Here is a 16259-nt window from a genome sequence, read left to right on the forward strand (position 1 = left end):
TTTAAATTGAAGAGTGGGTGATGGAGGCAGTTGATGGCTCTGATTGCAGGATGTGGGAGGTCAGGGACAGCACAAATGTTCCTGATGGCTAAAGGTGCAACTCATGGAAGACTGGGTTGGGAAGCTGGAGTTGCAGCTAGAGGAATTGTGGATCCTAAGGGAGGCAGAGGCAGTCACCCCTCCCTCCCCCCAACAGTAGGAGTCAGAGGAAATGGCTGACTGTGTGAGGAAAGGGAAAGTGGGGAGACAGGCAGTATATAGTTCTCCTATGGCTATTCCCCTCATCTGTTGGGGGATGATTGACAGTGGATGTCATGGAGGTTGTGTCTCTGGCACAGGGGCTGGATGCTTGGCTCAGAAAGGAAGGGGGGGGGGGAGGGGGAAGAAAAAATAGGGCATGTAGTTGGTAACTCATTAGTTAGGGAAACAGATAGGTGGTTTGCTGGTAAAGTCCACAGCATTCTGGAGGGGGAGGGTGAGCAGCCAGAAGTTGTGGTCCACATGGGGATCAATGACATAATTAGAAGTGGGGATGAGGTCCTGAAGAGGGATTACATAGAGTTAGGGAAGAAGTTGAAAACCAGGACCTCAAAGGTAGAAATCTTGGGATTTCTGCCTTTGCCATGTGCTAGTGAGGGTAGAAATAGAAAGTTCTGGAGGATGAATGCATGGCTCAGGAGCTGGGGCAGGGGTTTGGAGTTCTGGATCATTGGGATCTCTTCTGGTGAAAGTCTGACTTGTACAAAAGGGATAGGCTGCACTTGAACTGGAGGGGAACCAAAAGATCAATGTTTAGAAATCTCCAGATCCTGACAAAATGTTCCCTAGGTCCCTGAGGAAGGTTAGTGAGCAAATAGTGGGGGCATTGACAGAAATATTTAAAATGTCACTTGCCACGGGGGGGGGGGGGGGGGAGAGTACTGGAGGATGGCTCATGTTGTTCTGCTGTTCAAAAATGGATCCAGAAGTAAACCTGGTAAGTATAGGCCTGTAAGTCTGATTTCAGTTGTGGGTAAATTAATTGAAAGTGTTCTTAGAGATGTTATGTCCAACTATTTGGTAAGACAGGAATTGATTTGGAGTAGTCAGCATGGTTTTGTGTGTGATAGATCTTGTCTAACAAATCTTAGTTTTTCAAGAAGGTTGCTAAAAAGGTTGAGGTAAAGATGGTGGATGTTGTCTATTTGGACTTTAGTAAGGCTTTTTATAAGGTTCCCCGCAAGAGGTTAGTGAGGAAGGTGGAAGCATTAGGTATTAATTATGAAGTAGCGAAATGGGGATGCCAGAGATTAGTAGTGGAAAATTATTTGTTGAATTGGAGGCCGATGACTAGTGGCGTGCCTCAGGTATTGGTACTAGGTCCACTGCTGTTTGTCATATTTTAATAATCTAGATGATAGGGTGGCAAATTAGATTAGTAAATTTGCAGATGATACAAAGGTTGGCAGTGTTATGGACAGCAAGGAAGATTATCAAAGCTTACAGTGTGACATAGGACATTTAGAAGAGTGGGCTGAAAGATGGCAGATTGAGTTTAATAATGATAAATGTGAGGTGCTACATTTTGATAGGACTAATCAAAATAGGACATACATGTTAAATGGTAGACAATTGAGGAGTGCAGTGGAACAAAGGGATTTAGGAGTCATGGTACATCATTATCTGAAAGTTGAATCACATGTAGATAAGATGTGAAGAAGGCATTTAGTATGTTGGCTTTCATAAATCAGAGTATAGCATACAGGAGTTGGGATGTTGTGTTGAAATTGTATTAAGGCATTGGTGAGACCATATTTGGAATATTGTGTGCAGTTTTGGTCACCAAGTTGCAGGAAGGGTCTAAATAGTATAGAGAGTGCAGAGGAGGTTTATGAAAATGTTGCTGGGGTTTGTGTTTGAGTTACAGGGAAAGGTTGAGCAGGCTGGGACTTTATTCCCTAGACTGCAGAAGGTTGAGTGGTGATTTGATAGAGGTATTCAAAATTGTAAAAGAGAAAGATGGTCAATGTGGATAGGCTTTTTCCACAGAGTGGGGGAAATTCAAACAGCATGTAGATTGAGAGTAAAAGGGGAAACTTGAGGGGAAATTTCTTCATGCCAAGAGTAGTGGTGGTATGGAATGAACCTCTGGCATAAATGACATGTTAATATTCAAGGAAAGGTTGGATAGGACAGAAGAGGTGTGAAGGGTTATGGGCCAAATGTGGGTCAGTGGGACTTGGTGGGAGAAGATGTTTTGCATGGACTAGTAGGGCCAAACTGGCCTGTTAAGTGCTGTGATTGTGCTTTTGTCATTTATTCAACCTCTAAAAAAGAATATTATAATAGTATTACCCCTTCTCCCCCCCCCACCCCCCGCCTCAATTATACAGGAGTGACAAATGACATAAAGTGGCTGACTTTGGAAGGATTGATGGTACGAACCATCCTCCTGAACAGAACAATCAAAATAAAACTTTAAAATCAATTCCTGTTTGATTATACTACTTCCAAGTGTCTTGTTAACCTGATCATCAATTCCATTATCAATCAACTGTTAAGTTTCCATCTCTCGCTTCCCATTCTTCCCTTTCGGAACCAAAACAAGCTGCTGAGGGAGCCTTTTCCTCCTCGCTTCCCATTCTTCCCTTTCGGAACCAAAACAAGCTGTTGAGGGAGCCTTTCCCCCTCGCTTCCCATTCTTCCCTTTCGGAACCAAAACAAGCTGTTGAGGGAGCCTTTCCCCCTCGCTTCCCATTCTTCCCTTTCGGAACCAAAACAAGCTGTTGAGGGAGCCTTTCCCCCTCGCTTCCCATTCTTCCCTTTTGGAACCAAAACAAGCTGTTGAGGGAGCCTTTCCTCCTCGCTTCCCATTCTTCCCTTTCGGAACCAAAACAAGCTGTTGAGGGAGCCTTTCCCCCTTGCTTCCCATTCTTCCCTTTCGGAACCAAAACAAGCTGTTGAGGGAGCCTTTCCTCCTCGCTTCCCATTCTTCCCTTTCGGAACCAAAACAAGCTGTTGAGGGAGCCTTTCCCCCTCGCTTCCCATTCTTCCCTTTCGGAACCAAAACAAGCTGTTGAGGGAGCCTTTCCCCCTTGCTTCCCATTCTTCCGTTTCGGAACCAAAACAAGCTGTTGAGGGAGCCTTTCCCCCTCGCTTCCCATTCTTCCCTTTCGGAACCAAAACAAGCTGTTGAGGGAGCCTTTCCCCCTCGCTTCCCATTCTTCCCTTTCGGAACCAAAACAAGCTGTTGAGGGAGCCTTTCCCCCTCGCTTCCCATTCTTCCCTTTCGGAACCAAAACAAGCTGTTGAGGGAGCCTTTCCCCCTCGCTTCCCATTCTTCCCTTTTGGAACCAAAACAAGCTGTTGAGGGAGCCTTTCCTCCTCGCTTCCCATTCTTCCCTTTCGGAACCAAAACAAGCTGTTGAGGGAGCCTTTCCCCCTTGCTTCCCATTCTTCCCTTTCGGAACCAAAACAAGCTGTTGAGGGAGCCTTTCCTCCTCGCTTCCCATTCTTCCCTTTCGGAACCAAAACAAGCTGTTGAGGGAGCCTTTCCCCCTCGCTTCCCATTCTTCCCTTTCGGAACCAAAACAAGCTGTTGAGGGAGCCTTTCCCCCTCGCTTCCCATTCTTCCCTTTCGGAACCAAAACAAGCTGTTGAGGGAGCCTTTCCCCCTTGCTTCCCATTCTTCCCTTTCGGAACCAAAACAAGCTGTTGAGGGAGCCTTTCCCCCTTGCTTCCCATTCTTCCGTTTCGGAACCAAAACAAGCTGTTGAGGGAGCCTTTCCCCCTCGCTTCCCATTCTTCCCTTTCGGAACCAAAACAAGCTGTTGAGGGAGCCTTTCCCCCTCGCTTCCCATTCTTCCCTTTCGGAACCAAAACAAGCTGTTGAGGGAGCCTTTCCCCCTCGCTTCCCATTCTTCCCTTTTGGAACCAAAACAAGCTGTTGAGGGAGCCTTTCCTCCTCGCTTCCCATTCTTCCCTTTCGGAACCAAAACAAGCTGTTGAGGGAGCCTTTCCCCCTCGCTTCCCATTCTTCCCTTTCGGAACCAAAACAAGCTGTTGAGGGAGCCTTTCCCCCTCGCTTCCCATTCTTCCCTTTCGGAACCAAAACAAGCTGTTGAGGGAGCCTTTCCCCCTCGCTTCCCATTCTTCCCTTTCGGAACCAAAACAAGCTGTTGAGGGAGCCTTTCCCCCTCGCTTCCCATTCTTCCCTTTCGGAACCAAAACAAGCTGTTGAGGGAGCCTTTCCTCCTCGCTTCCCATTCTTCCCTTTCGGAACCAAAACAAGCTGTTGAGGGAGCCTTTCCCCCTCGCTTCCCATTCTTCCCTTTCGGAACCAAAACAAGCTGTTGAGGGAGCCTTTCCTCCTTGCTTCCCATTCTTCCCTTTTGGAACCAAAACAAGCTGTTGAGGGAGCCTTTCCCCCTCGCTTCCCATTCTTCCCTTTCGGAACCAAAACAAGCTGTTGAGGGAGCCTTTCCCCCTCGCTTCCCATTCTTCCCTTTCGGAACCAAAACAAGCTGTTGAGGGAGCCTTTCCCCCTCGCTTCCCATTCTTCCCTTTCGGAACCAAAACAAGCTGTTGAGGGAGCCTTTCCCCCTCGCTTCCCATTCTTCCCTTTCGGAACCAAAACAAGCTGTTGAGGGAGCCTTTCCCCCTCGCTTCCCATTCTTCCCTTTCGGAACCAAAACAAGCTGTTGAGGGAGCCTTTCCTCCTCGCTTCCCATTCTTCCCTTTCGGAACCAAAACAAGCTGTTGAGGGAGCCTTTCCCCCTCGCTTCCCATACTTCCCTTTCGGAACCAAAACAAGCTGTTGAGGGAGCCTTTCCTCCTTGCTTCCCATTCTTCCCTTTTGGAACCAAAACAAGCTGTTGAGGGAGCCTTTCCCCCTCGCTTCCCATTCTTCCCTTTCGGAACCAAAACAAGCTGTTGAGGGAGCCTTTCCCCCTCGCTTCCCATTCTTCCCTTTCGGAACCAAAACAAGCTGTTGAGGGAGCCTTTCCCCCTCGCTTCCCATTCTTCCCTTTCGGAACCAAAACAAGCTGTTGAGGGAGCCTTTCCCCCTCGCTTCCCATTCTTCCCTTTCGGAACCAAAACAAGCTGTTGAGGGAGCCTTTCCCCCTCGCTTCCCATTCTTCCCTTTCGGAACCAAAACAAGCTGTTGAGGGAGCATTTCCCCCTCGCTTCCCATTCTTCCCTTTTGGAACCAAAACAAGCTGTTGAGGGAGCCTTTCCTCCTCGCTTCCCATTCTTCCCTTTCGGAACCAAAACAAGCTGTTGAGGGAGCCTTTCCTCCTTGCTTCCCATTCTTCCCTTTTGGAACCAAAACAAGCTGTTGAGGGAGCCTTTCCCCCTCGCTTCCCATTCTTCCCTTTCGGAACCAAAACAAGCTGTTGAGGGAGCCTTTCCCCCTCGCTTCCCATTCTTCCCTTTCGGAACCAAAACAAGCTGTTGAGGGAGCCTTTCCCCCTGCTTATTATCAGGTAAAGAATGAACAAATGTAAGAGTTTCAGCATCATTTTAAAAAAAAAAAAAAAATTGTAAATCTCCATTTTAAAAAAAAAACTTTAAGCAGAGCAGGATAACTTAAAGCAAAGATGTATCTCTTCATCCACAGACCAGGTTTAGCTGAATTAAATTCTTTACAATGTTTAATTATAGCTTGACTCAAATCAGCATTTAAAAAAAAAACTCTTATTCTTAACAAGGGCCTTAATTGCTTCTTGCATTCAGTACAGCAAGTCTTAAAATCAATTCTCTGTCCTGATAACACAGACATTGAATCAAAATGGAACGTGGAGCTTGACCAGGGAGCGGCTTCCTTCTTGTTGCTCGATGACCTCTATCTAATTCCAGACCATTTGGGAAGTATGCTGTTCCCCAGACCTCAGGAATCCACTTCTGAAAAAACTGAACTGGGTCTGGACCTTCAAAATCTTCCGGAAGACCAACAATTTTAACATTATTTCTGACTCTGATTCTCCAAGACATCAATCTTCTTTAACAAAACACTTTTCAGGATCTCCCAACCAGTAAATGAATCCATTATCTGTCCCATCCTTTCTTTACATTGGTCCACATCATCTTTACAATCAATAAATGCTTCTTCAATCTTAAATTTATCTTGGACCTTATCCACTGCTTTCAGACACTTTACCACATCCATTTTAATAAAAGTTATTTCTCTCTTCATTTCAGAAAATTGTTCCTTAATAACTTAAAATCCTTGACACACTGGTGCAGCCAAATTCTCCATTTGTTTAGGCAGATCAATAGGTGAGGTTGGATCTGAATGATGAGGGTCAGACTTAAGCTAAGTCTCTCTCACCACAGGCCTAGGATCTAAATGATGAGGGTCAGACTTAAGCTAAGTCTCTCACCACAGGCCTACCCTTAAATATAACTAATCTTCCATTGCTTGCTCCTTTTTTTATTTCTCCTCTTCCAATCCAGTGATGTCCTCATCCCTCTCAGTTGATAGAGGTTGCCTCAACCTGACTAAGGGTGTGGACTTCTCTTCCCCACCCCCCCTTCAGTCCAGAATTACTGGACTGAGGGAGGTCGGGTCCCCCCCACAGCCTGGGCTGTTTTGAGTGTAACGTGTTTCACGCATGCACAGTTGTTGGTTAGAGGGGGATTGACATCGGACACTGGTGCCATCTTGTACAGCAATATGTGCAAGATAGGCCAAGATTCTTCAGTAATTAAGTGTTTAGTAGCCATTTTCTTTGCTGGTTGAGCTTTAGTTTTCCTCATAGCTGTTTGTAGGGAACTTCACCAATGTAATCAGTTTTTAAATTAAAAAAAACCCATTTATATTATGAACCATCTTAATCTTTTAAAAATAAGTAATGCATGAAATGTAAGGCAGTATCTATTGTTCATTGATTTTTCAGGAATCTGATGTCAGCGGGGAAGAAGCTGACCTTGTGTGCTGAGTGCTTGTCTTTAGGCTCCTGTACCTTTTCCTGATAGTAGCACTGTGAAATGGGCATGACCGGGGTGGGGGTTGGGGGGGTCTTTGAGAATAGAGGCTGCTTTTGTTTTTAAAAAGGCACTGCCTCTTGTGGATGTCCTTGATGGAGTGGAGTCTAGTGTCTATGATGTTGCAGGCTGAGTTAAAACCCTCTAGAGTTTTTCCTTGTCTAGAGATTTGGTGCCTCCGTACCAGACAGTGATGCAACCAGCCAGTATGCTCTCCACAGTACACCTATAGAAGTTTGAGAGTGCTCAATGACATACAGAATCTCCTTGCTCCTCAAAATATAGCTGCTGGTGGGCCTTCTTCTTTCCAATTGTATAGGAGGGGCCATTGAGTCCATGCCTGCTTTCAGGTCAATCCAATGAATCCCATTTCCCACCTTCACTCTCACCTTATTTCCCTGTAACCTATTCTCTCTCCAACATCGCCACCACAACTCTCTGACCCCTACTTACATGAGGAATCCGCAGACCAACAATTAACTGACCAATCAATGCATCTTTGGGTTTTGTAAGAAGTTGAAATGCTATACATCTCGGATGCCAATTTAAGATTCTGAAATGCACTTGACTACAAATTGAATGCATTTGTGCTGTTGTGACTTGTATAATATGAAATTAAGATGATTCACTTTGTCATTATACCTTTAAATCAGCCAATGAACTACAACCAGCATCTAACTGGAGGTTGAAAAAAAAGTGCTATATACATTTCAATTAAAATCAACAACGCTATTCTATAACAAACTTTTTTAAAGAAGTCCTGATTTTACAATGTGAGTGCAATACCATTCAGGACTTAACATAGTCACATCTCTTCTTGAGCTCCACTGGTGCTCGAGCAAAGCACCCCTTGTAGTGTTTCCCAAGGGGAGAAGAGTCCGTGATTCAGGTGTGATGCATCCTTGATGTTTCTTGCCCTGCTCAGACATCATTCCTTATAGATATTTTTGATGGTAAGCAATTGGATGCCAATAATCCATTGGGAAGTTTTCACTACCTGCTGGAGTGCCTTGTGATCTTGTGCAAGACAATTCCTGTACCACACCAAAATACCATGTTAGCATCTATAGAAATCCAACAATATGCTTGGACAGGGGTGTAGCCTCTTCACCCATTCTCAAAGAAATAAAGATCCTGTTGTACTTTTTGATTGAAGAATTCAGGGACCAAGTGAGATCTTCAGAGATATGGATGCCAAGGAATTTAAAGTTCGAAGTTCCTCCACCTCTCTATTGATCTAAATCAGGATGTGGGTGTTGTTGGGTATAAGCCTGACATCATGATGCCCATGTCATGATGTCACCCTTCCATATATATATATATATATATATATAACCCCATGTGTCAGCAACCATGTTACTCTATTAGAAGTAAAGGATGAGAAAGCATCACTTCTGAGTCTTAATTATGTGAGTGCATACACAACAGTGGCGATGTGGAAAGAAATGAACCCTACACATACTCCATGCACACTCCAAATGGCCAGTAGTTTCACAGCTGAAAAATACCAAAGCAGATCCCATGATTGACTGTCTACTAGCTATCTTTGCCACTTACGGATTGCCTCCTGAATTAGTTATGGACAATGGGCCTCAATTTACATCAGAACATTTAAAAAAAAATTTAAGTGTGACAATATCAGATGTATTTTGTCTGCACCCTATCACCCAAGTACTAATGGGGAGGCAGAACGCTTTGTACAAATGTTCAAAAAGCAATGAATACCATGAAACTTCTAAATGCTTCCTAGACAGACAAAGTCACAGATTTACTGTTGGGATACCGAAGCACGCCACATTCTACCACAAAACACACTCCAACAGAACTAATGTTTGGCTGCAACCTGCAGACCACGCTGTCCAAAGTTCTTCCAGATCTGGGTCTTTGATTGCAAAGAAACAGCATCGCCACAGACCTCACCTAGAACTTTGAAAGGTGATGAGAGAGTTCTGGTTCAAGATTATAGACAATATAAAGACCCATGAGTGGTAGGAGTAATCTTACAAATATTGAGCCCCTGCTCATACTCTGTTCTAGTGGGGGACAAATTATGGAAGTGACACATTGACCAATTACAAGCATTGACATACAAAGGTCCATGAACTGGAGGAGGTGGAACCAGACCTGCCATGGCCTGTCCTGACCATTCCACCCCTCAGGCCATGAAGCCGAGTAGTCCAGTAACTGAGATACGCAGTCAGGAGGGCAGTAAAGACAGGCAGTCACTGCCGACTCGACCGCTGACCTGACTATCTACGGGTTTCGAACAAAGACTGGCACAGCAAACCACGCCGAGGCGGTCCAAATGCTTTAAGGACTATGTGTCCTGATTATTATTAAATAATTTCCCTTCTCTAATTATAATTACACATGTGATGTATTCTATTTCTCACTTGTAGTCCTGGGCCTGAGGTAATTTTATTAGTTCTAAGGGGCCCAGTCAGCATTTACTGCACAGTGGGGGAAGAGTGTTGGGTATAAGCCCACCCTCTGCTGGACATCATGATGCCCACGTCATGTGTCACCCTTCCATATATATAACCCTGTGTGCCAGTAGCCATGTTAGTCTATTAGAAATAAAGGATGAAAAAGCATCACGTTTCCAAGTCTTACTTGTGTGAGTGCATGCACAACAGGTGTGGCTTCTGGCATGCCTGAAGTTCATGATGATCTCCTTGGTCTTCTGAGTGTTGAGTGCCAAGTTCTTATCGGCACACCGCAAGGCCAGGTGCTGAACCTCATCCCTATAGGCTGCTTCATCTTCCCATTTAATCAGGTCTACCTGTGGTGTCATCTGCAAACTTGATTGTTAAATTTGTACTAAATATAGGAATGTAGTTGGAGGTAAAAAGGAAATACAAAAGGAGGTTCAACGTGACTCTGGGGCATCCCGGTATTCAAGGTAAGAATGGAAGAGAAAATATTGCCCATCTTAACGGATTGAGGTCTGTTAGTTAGAAAGTGCAAAATCCAATTACAAAGGGATGGGCTCATACCATGCAGACGAAGTTTGGTTATCAGCCTAGAGGGGACAACAGTGTTGAAAGCCGAGCTGTAGTCGATGAATAGCAATCTAACGTAGGAGTTAGAGCTGTCCAAATGAGTCAGAGTGAAGTACTGTTGAAATGGCTTCCTCGGTTGACATGTTAGTACTATAGGCAAATTGATGAGAGAATCCACGGTGGCAGGCAAACAGAATTACAGGTGTGGCTATTCTCAATGGAGTGGAATTGGCAGACATTTTTTTTCTCGGAGTGAGGAAAGAGAGCTTTTCTTCTGCTTTGTCAGTCCTGAACCAGGGTTTTGACCCAAAACATTGATTATCATTTCCCTCCATGGATGTTGCTCTAGATTCTGGTATCTGCAGCCTTTGCATCTTCATTGATTTTCCTTAGTTGGAAAACCAATTAAGTAAAAAAAGCATGTGCTTAGAGCACACAGAGTGTTTTCCAGTGCCAGATTTACCATGGTGCAGTTGAATGAGGGCCCCACAAAAGTCCCCCCCAACAATAAATGAAAGAGAAAATATGTATGTTATATTTAATATAGTTGTGGGGCCTGGAAGAAAACGGAATTTTTAATCTATTATCTCACATTCAGCACTTATTGAATCTTAATGTCTTATCAGTTAGACGATGGAAGGGTTGAGGTGGAACCATTGTTGGGCTGTGCTTAGGGCATCAGTTGACCTTGATCTGGCCCAGGTTCAGGTGATTTATTGGCAAATATATACAAACAATTGTCAAGTTGGTAAAAGACTATTTTTTGTCTCATGGAACATTCTTTCATTACTTTCTCCTTCAAGTAGGATAAGTCTTAGAATTAAATCATTTTGATGTATCCCTGTATGGACCTAACAAGTCATTGGCTTCCAGACCATTCATTAGCCTGGCGGTCATATTTCTACAGGTTTCTGAAGCCTGAACAACCACCTTCTGCTTTGAAGTTTGGGAACTTTTTCAAGTTGGACTTGTGTCATTGTTTTGCTGCAGGGGATAAGCTCCCAGCTAAATAAAAAAAAACATTTCACAGTGAAACCATGCAGTCCTGAATCTACAATCTTCCACACTTGAGAAGACCTCGACTCAACAAAGATACTGCAATTGTGACCATCTCTGAAAGTAGAAGTCGTACAATGAGAAGTGAATAGGAGGCTCGTTGCTGTCTGATACAGGAAAAGTCACCCCCAGGGTCTACTTCTGCTGCTTCCTCCTGATGGCTAAAGAGCTGCTGCCAGAATCATCTTATTCAATTAGCAACAAAGAGAAATTGAACTTTATTGCACAACATTGTCTGAAGAGGGCGCACAAAATAACTGAGGACTCCTTCCGCCCTGCATACTATCTGTTGTTCCTGTATCAGAATCAGCACAACTGGTTCCCAGCTAGGCTGAGGAATAGCTCCTTCCTGCGGGCTGTGAAAATGCGGAACAACCAAAGGAACTGCTCACACTAGATATCTGAGCGTCTCGTATGTACAAAGCAAAATTTATTTATTTGCAAAGATGAAATACTTGTCCTGCATATGTATTTGTCTGTCTATGTGTTATGTCTGGTTATGTGTCTGCATGTTTTGCACTGAGGACCAGAGAACACTGTGACGTTGGGTTGTACTTTTACAATTAGATGACAATAAACGACTCGATGTTGGTACGTGGCTTCTCTCGGCCATCAGTCAGGTGGAACATTTGCCTCAAATTCAGTTCATCACAGAAATTCATCTCCAGTTCAGCTTGCTTCTTGATAGAACACTGTGATACTAACAAAGCAGTGAAGACTGGTGCCAACCTTAACTTTGTCAATCCTGGAGGGGACAAAAAAATTGGCAACATTTATCCAGTAGATGGAGCTAACTGCATTGCATTCAATTTCCATTATTCCTTTAATTCTGCTATTTATTTCTGTGTGCAGAGATTGTTTAAAAAGGTTGAAGAAAGACTTCAGAAACATGAGGAATGTCTTCTGTTTATTAAAAAAAAATGGTCAGAGCAGCATATGCCCTGAAGAATACCAGTGATGCAAGTGTGAATATTGATGCTTTGTGTTTGTAAAGACATGCCTTTGCTGATGTTTTGAATGTTGACATAGGAGCATTTGTTTTGATGTTTACCATGGCTGGATCTGAATTATATTTGTGGTATTTGATTTATAGTTAAAGTTCATACTTCGACACATTTCCTAACAAATAATGGACCAGAATAAATGAAACCTAAAATAGCAATTGGGTTAATGTTAATTGTAAAATCCAGGTCACAAAAAGATTTTCATAATACATCTTCTTTGGCTTGGCTTCGCAGACGAAGATTTATGGAGGGGGTAAAAAGTCCACGTCAGCTGCAGGCTCGTTTGTGGCTGACAAGTCCGATGCGGGACAGGCAGACACGGTTGCAGGGGAAAATTGGTTGGTTGGGGTTGGGTGTTGGGTTTTTCCTCCTTTGCCTTTTGTCAGTGAGGTGGGCTCTGCGGTCTTCTTCAAAGGAGGTTGCTGCCCGCCAAACTGTGAGGCGCCAAGATGCACGGTTTGAGGCGTTATCAGCCCACTGGCGGTGGTCAATGTGGCAGGTACCAAGAGATTTCTTTAGGCAGTCCTTGTACCTTTTCTTTGGTGCACCTCTGTCACGGTGGCCAGTGGAGAGCTCGCCATATAACACGATCTTGGGAAGGCGATGGTCCTCCATTCTGGAGACGTGACCCATCCAGCGCAGCTGGATCTTCAGCAGCATGGACTCGATGCTGTCGACCTCTGCCATCTCGAGTACATAATACATAATGACAGCATAAAGGTTGCCCTGTAAGTGTTCTGCTGTATAAACTCAAGACTTTCAGGTATCTTTCTGCCAGGCTTTTTTTAGTGGGGGGGGGGGTGGAATCTGGATGTCATTGGCAAAGCCAACATCATTACCCATCTCTGATTGCCTTGAGGTCATCTTCTTGAATTGCTGCAGGTCCAGTGAAGGTGCACCCCTGGTTCTGTTGGGAAGAGCGATTCAGGATCTACATCAAGTGTTGATGAAGGACTGGTGATGCATTTCCAAGTCAGAATGCTGTGCAACTCGAAGGGGAACTTGAACTTGGCAGTATTGGCCCTCGTGGTGGTAGAGACTAAAAGTCTGGGTGCAGTCTGGGCATGTAACTGCATTTTGTGATAGTACCTACCAATGGTGGAGGGAATGAATGTTTGGGATGGGAGAATTGAGTGCCATTCAAGCATGTTCAAATATCTCAGAATGATGTTGAGCTTCTTGAAAATTATTGAAAGTGTATTTGTCTCATCTCATCAAAAACATTCCAACATTCTCCTGACGTGTGCCTTCGGGGTAGTGGAAAGGCATGGAGAATAGTGATGTCATAATGTAAATAATCTGCCTCTGTCCTACATTTGTAGCCATGATGTTTGTGGCTGGTCCAGATACGTTTCTGATCAATAGTGATACCCTGCTCTCTGGCCACTATTAGTGGGAGACTTGATGAGGCAATGCCATGGAACATTGAGAGTAGGTGGTTCAATTCTCCATTTGGAGATGGTCATAATCTTCCACTTTTGTAACATAAATGTTATTTGTCACTTATCAGCCCATGTCTGAATGTTTCTAGGTCTTGCTGTATACAAGTGTGGATTGCTTCCTTTGCTAAGAATTACACTGCTCTGCATAAGACCCTGTCACTCCTTGGAATATGCTGTTGGAAACTGGGATACATTACCCCTCTGTCTTTAGCAAGGTAAGTGGTAGCATGGGAATCCTTGGTTGCAATTCTGGGCAGAAGACTGGCCTGGGACGATCTTGCCCATTAACTAGTTCAAATTGTAATCGTAATATTTGCAAGTATATTATTTAAGCCACCTAACTTTCAGACAAAATGTTAAATGAGGTCCCATCTTCCTTCCAAAGTAAATGTAAAATATCCCCTGATAATGCTTGAAGAGAAAAGGAGTTTGTATTAGTTTTTAAGTGAATGTTTATCTTTAAACCAACCAAACATCAAAAACAATTTGCTAAGTTCCTTTCTTTTATGGAATCTTGCTATGTATAACTTGCTGCACTCAAGTTAAGTCTTTCATGTGATCCCAAGGTCATGAAAGCATCTACATAAATACAAGTTCTTTCTTTATCAAAATGTCATCATTATAATTCAGTGAAATGACATTTCTCTGATTTTAATAAAGACTTGAATTATAACAGCCGTGAGCTACTAATAATATCCCTTGGTTCTTGTTGTCTGGCCTTCAGAGAGTCCAATAAATGAAATCAAACAACGAGCTGGAAAGAAAGTCATATTTACAATGGGATCCAGCTTGCCCAATGTTTCCACAGCTAGTTCTTGGGCACTTTCAGTATTTTAACATTTAATTGTTGAACAAACTTGCTTTTCTGAATTTTCACTGAAAAGGAAAATCAAGTTTTGGACTAGGATTAGACAAAACCGTTTGATTGTGACCAGGGAGACAAAAGAGACTACAGATATTGGAAACAAGAGCAAAAATTGAACTCCTGGAGGAAACACAGCAAGTTATGGTGTATCTGTGAAATAAAATGGTCATTCAGCATTTTGGGTTGGGATTGTCCCTTTTCCCTCCACAGATGTTGCCTGACTGACTTCCTCCTGCAGCTCGTTTTTTTCCCCCATGTGCCACCATCGTCGACCCATCATGTTAATATTAATAAAATTCCTACATCACTCCCATGTTATACATGTTGAGGCAGATCTGACACTTTGAGTCTCTGACCTCTCGATTCTTCTAGCTCAGGATATGTGAGCGCAGGTTGAAATGAAGCCTTCTGCTCCACTAATGCATCAGCTCCTACACAATGCTGACAGACTTCCCATGTAGTCTGATGAGACTTAGCAGATTTCTTTAAATATCAGGAAATCTTCCCAATGAGCTGGCACAAGTTTAACCTAATACAAACCCATGAAAATATTGGAAGAAATTGCTGTGGACTTGGGTGAAGGCACAAAGATATTTCTTTTATATTTTTGGTTAATTCAGCTAATTTAAATGTCTGTGTATTTTTGTGGAGCGCTGAGGAAGCAGCAAGCAAGCACAAAACTCGAAAGACTGTACAACAGGATTTATTCCAGTAAAAGTCTGAACACCAGTACATGCCTTGGTGGCTCCCAGTGTGACTGGCTTAGGAGGGGCCAGCTCAGGTCTATATTCAGGTCAGCTGATTGACAGCCAGCCAGATCGAGTCAGCCCCCTAGGTGGTCTATTCAGGTCTGATTGACAGCTGGCCAGATGGAATCAGCCCCTGAGGTGGTCTTCCTGCAGATACAGAGATTGCCCCTACAGTAGGCTGGTTTTTGGCTCCTGTTGCAATTGAACATCTATTCTTTTAAGTTTCTTTTGATGTCTAATACTAACATTTGAAAGTGACATGAATAATGATATAGCAATACAGCCAGAAATATGTACCAAAAGTAAATTTTTAAAGTAGTATTATTGATTATGTTCCATGCCAAGGTTAAAATTGTGTATTTTTTTTGGGGTGGGGGTGGTGGTGTAGTAGATTTATGGAGAAGATTTATACAACTGAAATCTATAATCATTCCACTTTTTCAAAAATACTTGCTTTTGTTAAATAATTCATTTAAAATCTATTCTGTATTATAGTTCTGTGGTGCACTGTTAGCCAGAATCAGACACACACAAGGTAAAGACTGTACAACGGGCTTTAATCCACAAAGACTTCCACAGAGCCAGGCTGGCTGTGGCTGCAGCAACTCTGAGTGGGGCCCCGAGAGGCCGGCGCAGGCTTATATCCCGGAGGGTGATTGACACCCGACTGGGTGGGGCTTGATCCATTCAGGCTGACTGATTGACAGCCGGCTAGGTGTTGTCCTGTCCCCTTACACTCCTGCAGGTACAGATGTTGACCCTGCAGTAGGCCGGTGGTATACCACCACGTTCCTATTGATTTTCCTCAAGATCCTCAACATGTTTCACAGTTAAAATGTCTGCAAGATAGATATTGTACTTTCCCATCAGCCATACACTAGTAATTTTAGTCAGGTTAGATACGATATCACCACAATTTTAGTGTTTAAAAAAATTTTTAAAATACGTTTTTCTTATTTTGACAATGCCAGAGCTTGATGAGCAATGTCAAGATGGCTTCACTAAAGATAAAGCTCGAGGGCTTGGTTGGGGGATGGGGTATTTACTAAGGCTCGCTAGTCAAGTTACTGTGGGCCAGAGAGGCCTGGCACCATGCAGGGGCTTTCTAGTCAGTGGGAACTGGTGTCCCAATTGAAGGCAGTTGAAGGTCCTTGAGATAGAACAATATGGTTCCA

General features: G+C 43.6%; 1 long non-coding RNA gene across 3 annotated transcripts in view; it reads left to right on the plus strand.

Moving 5' to 3' along the window:
* The first annotated feature begins 917 nt into the window (after positions 1-917).
* Positions 918-16259, plus strand: part of LOC138744831 (uncharacterized) — a 173080-nt gene continuing 157738 nt past the window's right edge. For all 3 annotated transcript variants that reach the window (XR_011345782.1, XR_011345783.1, XR_011345784.1), the window contains exons 1-3: positions 918-976; positions 10876-11436; positions 13560-13685. This is a non-coding gene — a long non-coding RNA (uncharacterized lncRNA). The remainder of the gene's footprint in view (positions 977-10875; positions 11437-13559; positions 13686-16259) is intronic.

Source organism: Narcine bancroftii, chromosome 10 (assembly GCF_036971445.1).
Source record: "Narcine bancroftii isolate sNarBan1 chromosome 10, sNarBan1.hap1, whole genome shotgun sequence".
NCBI classification, from domain to species: Eukaryota; Metazoa; Chordata; class Chondrichthyes; order Torpediniformes; family Narcinidae; genus Narcine; species Narcine bancroftii.